The sequence below is a fragment of the Oncorhynchus keta genome, chromosome 29 (genome assembly GCF_023373465.1).
Source record: "Oncorhynchus keta strain PuntledgeMale-10-30-2019 chromosome 29, Oket_V2, whole genome shotgun sequence".
NCBI lineage: Eukaryota > Metazoa > Chordata > Actinopteri > Salmoniformes > Salmonidae > Oncorhynchus > Oncorhynchus keta.
Window position 1 is genome coordinate 40703120 of NC_068449.1, and position 5901 is coordinate 40709020.

A 5901-nucleotide genomic window follows, 5' to 3' on the forward strand; every position below is an offset into this window, starting at 1 on the left:
TGGGGCGAAGGTTTGCCTTCCAACAGGACAATGAACCTAAGCACACAGCCAAGACAATACAGGAGTGGCTTCGGGACAAGTCTTTGAATGTCCTTGAGTGGCCCAGCCAGAGCCCGGACTTGAACCCGATCTAACATCTTTGGAGAGACCTGAAAATAGCTGTGCAGCAACGCTCCCCATCCAATCTGACAGACCTTGAAAGGAAATTATTCTCTGCAGAGAATAATGGGAGAAACTCCCCAAATACGGATGTTATTTTTTGTTTTATTTATTTAACTAGGCAAGTCAATGAAGAACAAATTCTTATTTACAATGACGGCCTACCCCGGCCTAAACAGGACAACGCTTGGCCAATTGTTCCCCGCCCAATGGGACTCCCAATCACAGACAGATGTGATACAGCCTGGATTCAAACCAGGGACTGTAGTGATGCATTTTGCAGTGCGATGCAGTGCCTTAGACCGCTGTGCCACTCAGGAGGCCTAAAGTGCCAAGCTTGTAGTGTCATACCCAAGAAGACAAAGTACTGATTAAAGGGACTGAATACTTATGTACATGTGATATTTCAGTTTTATATTTGTAATAAATTTGCTAAAATTTGTAAAAACCTGTTTTTGCTTGTCATTATGGGGTATTGTGTGTAGATTGATGAGGGAATAAAATGATTTGATCAATTTTAGAATAAGGCTGTAACCTAACAAAATGTGGAAAAAGTCAAGGGGTCTCCATACTTTCCGAAGGCACTGAATGTTATATTTAGCTCACACAAATATGTGTTTTATTAGATCGTTGAGAAATATATGTATTTAGCCAGATATACATATCAGAATTTAGCCTTACTCAAGTCTCTTTCTAAATGTTATACTATACTTTTAACAACAAATATTTGTCAAAAGAGTAACAAAGATAATTTTGTCTTCCAGTATAATATTTTCCTTTGTACATTTTCCTCTAACACCATTTTTTTCAAAATTTCAACTCTGGTGGGACTCGAACCCACAACCTTTGAATCACCTCACATTCACAAGCCTAGAAGTCCAATGCGCTATCCATTGCGCCACAGAGCCACCTGTTGCACATGTGTGAAACTGAATCTTTTGAAGTGTGTGTGTGTGTGTGTGTGTGTGTGTGTGTGTGTGTGTGTGTGTGTGTGTGTGTGTGTGTGTGTGTGTGTGTGTGTGTGTGTGTGTGTGCGTGTGTGTGTGTGTGTGTGTGTGTTTAAGGAGCGAGGGAGGGCCTATTCAAGGAGAATTGCAGGGGTGTGTCTGAGAGCACAGGCCGGTCAGTGAAAGCAGACACAGTGTTGGCCACAGAGAGACAGTAGCAGGTGGCAGTGGACACGACAGTGGTGGCAGCTCAGATTAACATTATTTAAAGTTCAAGGCCAACCCCAACCTCTACTCCAACTCCGGCACTTTGAGAGATAATGGTTTTAACCACTGTAAATGTTTAATGTAATGGTTGTATGGCACAAATTACTATATTTAAAATAGGTCCCACCTATTCCTTCCTAGCACTCATACAATTTTGGGGTTGGATCTTCTTAAACTGGTTGAGAGCCTAATCTACTGCTCTCCAAAATGTATTTCAAGTATGGAAATATTAAACACAATTATGCACAGAGATAAAGGCATTCCATTAAAATAATCATGGCTGAGGTGGTCACCGGTGTTAGCAGTTGATGTTAATCTTTAATAACACAGACCCCAAAGCAAATCAGGGTGAGGAAAATAGGTTTATTCGAAGAGGACAAATCATATGGGGAGGTAACGTAAACTAACTCACTTTTGTACATCTTCCAGATCAACTGTAATATCAATACCATTGTAAAGCACAATTTCTCCCCTTTCCAACAAAATGAATGACGAGACCTTCATGATGCCCATCTCTACATGATTCAAGAAGGCAATGAGCTCCGTCGGGTCTTTTTAAAAGTGGTGGGTGGGGAAGCGAAACCTATTGCGTGATAGTGAGAAGGCTTTTTTTCACTCGATCTGTCCAACTTATCACCTTATTGCCTCTAAAATGTAAATAAAACACTAAAGGGTTTGTATAATGTGTCATTACATACCTATTTGAAGGTTTGTGTCGAATTTGAATCGGGTTTTAAGGCGGCGTTAAAGTGATCTTCAGAAGTTAACATCGGCTTTTGAGAGTCATGATACGTTGCAGTGATGACGCAAAAAATTACTAAGTCCCCCCTTAACCTGTCCCTGTCCCTTTCTTGTTTTTAAACGGTGAGAGAAGTGCTACACCTGGTGGAGAGCGGCTGTAAGACGGAATTAGTTGCTTTATGGGTGCTGTACGTTACGCCATGGCACGTCACGATGTAACGTACAGCGTCAGAGGGGTCAGTTTTTTCAACTTTTCTCCAATACTATAGAGCCATTACCATGTCAATCAACGCAATAATAGAAATGTAGTTCACACCCACGATTTTGATGTCAACACAGTCGCTACAGTCCCAGTAGTTTTCTTTGCAGCCTCGTTTGAATGTCACGGTTGCGCACATTTGTATGGAATGGGGTTAGCTTACGTTAGATGGTCATTCTCCTCTGTCCTCAGTGATGCTCTCCCAGTGATTCTCTCCTGTGAATATCTCCCCAGAACAAAGGTACAGGATCTAATTTTATAACCCAGCCCTAGCCTGTGGTTGACCAATTAGAATTCCTTGCAGTACAGCTGGGCCAATGGCCAAATAACAAGTATCCTTTCAGGCTCACTGTATAGACAAATTCCTCCCAAGTGAAAACCTATCTTGTAAACTTCACGTAGGGTGACGTGTCGACGCAGAAAGAGGCATCATTACAATTGCACTGTTCGATGCCCCCATATGGATGTGGTATAATTGATGGATTTTAAATTAATCTCAAGTATTGGGAACAGCATAGTCTCTCTTGACTCTATCACTGCTTTTAAATTGATAGTGAAGCTATTTTACATTTTTAGATACAGTGCATTCAGAAAGTATTAATACCCCTTGACTTATTCCACATTTTGTTGTTACAGTTTGAATTCAAAATGTATTAAATTGTTGTTGTTTTTCTCACCCATCTACGCACAATACCCCATAATGACAAAGTGAAAACATGTTTTAAATTATTTTGCTAATTTATTGAAATTTAAATACAAAAATATCTCATTGGCATAATTATTCACAACCCTGGGTCTTTCAGGTATCTTGAGACCTTTGCACACCTGGATTGTACAATATTCGCCCATTATTCTTTTCAAAATTCTTTAAACTCTGTCAAATTGGTTGGTGATCATTGCTAGACAACCATTTTCAAGTCTTGCCATAGATTTTCCAGGAGATTTAAGTCAAAACTGTAATTCGGACACTCAGGAACATACAGTCAGGTCCATAAATAATTGGACAGTGACCAAGTTATTATTATTTTAGCTGTCTACCACAGCATATTGGAGTTGAAATTAAATAATGAATATGAGCTGAAAGTGCAGAGGTTATTTACATCCAAATCTGGTGAACGGTGTAGGAATTACAGCACTTTTTAAATGTGTTTCCCCCCAAAAGTTGCTCAGCTGTTCTGTGGCCAGGTGTGTGTTATTCCCTCATTAGTTCATTTACAATTAAGCAGATAAAAGGTGTAGAGATGATTTCAAGTGTGGCATTTGCCTTTGGAATCTGTTGCTGTTAACCCTCAATTTTAAGGCCAAAGAACTGTCACTGCCAGTGAAGCAAGCCATCATTAGGCTGAATCATCTAAACAAACACATCAGAGAGATAGCAAAAACATTAATTGTGGCCAAATAAACTATTTGCTACATTCGTAAAAAGAAAGAAAGCACTGGTGAGCTCAGGAACACCAAAAGGCCCGGAAGACCACAGAAAAACAACTGTGTTGGATGACATTTGATTATATTTTTTTCCCTGGTGAAGAAAAAAACCCATCACAACAGTTGGCCACGCATATTTGTGTTTAAGGCAACAATCAAGAGAAGACTTCACCAGAGTAAATACAGAGGGTTGTACCACAAAAACCAATGGTTTTACCAACAACCATTGGTAAGCCTCAAAAATAGGAAGACTAGATCAGAGTTTGCCAAAAAACATCTAAAAAAGCCTGTACATTTGTCAGGATGATTTGGGTCTGTACAGATGTTTGATATATTAGAATAATTGATTATGGTTATGTTATATTAATAAAAGGGGAGGGGTTATAAGACCCCTCCCTCCTTACATTTATAGGGTACTAGACTACATATTAACAATATATATATTCATTGTAGAGGTTTAGTATTCCACAATGTTTCTCTTTCTTATAAAAAGACCCCTCTTATAATGTGTGACTGAGACAGAACTCTACAGGGGAGTGTGGGAGATAAGAGAGTACTCAGATATTCCACAATAAATCAGCTTTGGGGAGGGGACATTTATTGCCTAGCTTTTAGATACACACTGAAAATCTATGTTTGTATAGTTATGGATGCAGGGTTTTGGTCTCAGGAGTAAAAAGGTAATGACGTAGTCAGTGACATCACTAAATTTAATAAAACAACTTGAGATCTTTTGTTTGATGCAGAACTTACTCGGAAACATGCGTTCTATGTTCCTGTTTGTCAACTTCTGTCTGCACTTGCATTAATAAAGGGTTTTGAATGATTCAATTAAATATATTGCCATAATGCTAATTTCACCAATGAGCCAATGACGATAGGAAAGAAACGAACCCTAACACAGTTCTGGAACAACATCCTATGGACAAATGAATCCCTGAGCTGACAAGGTAAAAATCTGTCGTTCTCCCTGAACAAGGCACTGTTACCCGGTTTGCTGTCATTGTAAATAAGAATTTGTTCTTAACTGACTTGCCTAGTTAAATATAAACATTTTTTAGCACTTGGTATTTGGGACAAAATGTTAAATCACTTTGACACTTTGACAATTGTTTTGCAGTATTACTTTATTACTTTAGCCTTGTTGCAAACATGTTTTGGAGTATTTTTTATTCTTTGCAAGCTTCTTTCTTTTCCCTCTGTCAATTAGGTTAGTGTTTTTGGAGTAACTACAATTTTGTTGATCCATCCACAGTTTTCTCCTGTCACAGCCATTCAACTCCAACTGTTTTAAAGTCATCATTGGCCTGGTTTCTTTCCTCAATGGTTTCCTTCCTAGGAAGGGCACCTGTATCTTTATAGTAACTGGGTATATTTGTCAGCAGCATACCACCCGGTATACCACTGCTGGTTTGCTTCTGAAGCTAAGCAGGGTTGGTCCTGGTCAGTTCCTGGATGGGAGACCAGGTGCTGCTGGAAGTGGTGTTTGAGTGCCAGTAGGAGGCACTCTTTCCTCTGGTCTAAAAAAAATGAAATAAGTCCCCCAATACCCCATGGCAGTGATTGGGGACACTGCCCTGTGTAGGGTGCCATCTTTTGGATGGGACCTTAAAAGGGTGTCCTGACTCTGAGGTCATTAAAGATCCCATGGCACTTAATGTAGGGGTGTTAACCCTGGTGTCCTGGTTAAATTCCCAATCTGGCCCTCAAACCATCACGGTCACCTAATAAGCCCCAGTTTACAATTAGCTCATTCATCCCCCTGTAACTATTCCCCAGGTCGTTGATGCAAATCAGAATGTGTTCACAGTCAACTTTCCAGATAAATAAAAAATTGATACATCATCCAAAGTGTACTTAGTAACTTCACCATGCTCAAAAGGATATTCAAATCAAATTGTATTTGTCACATGCGCTGAATACAGCAGGTATTCTGTGAAATGCTTACTTGCAAGCCCTTAACCAACAATGCAGTTCAAGAAATATAGGTAAGAAAATGTTTACTTAATAAACTAAAGTAACATTTCTTTATAAAAATGTAGCACAATGAAATAACAATATTGAGGCTATATACAGGGTGTACCGGTACCGAATCAATGTGTG

At 39.3% G+C, this 5901-nt stretch overlaps 1 non-coding gene across 1 annotated transcript; it reads right to left on the reverse strand.

Moving 5' to 3' along the window:
* Positions 1-975: 975 nt before the first annotated feature.
* trnar-ucu (transfer RNA arginine (anticodon UCU)) lies at positions 976-1067 on the reverse strand. Its single transcript is given in 2 exon segments — positions 976-1011; positions 1031-1067. It is a non-coding gene; the product is annotated as a tRNA-Arg (tRNA).
* Between the last annotated feature and the right edge of the window lie 4834 nt (positions 1068-5901).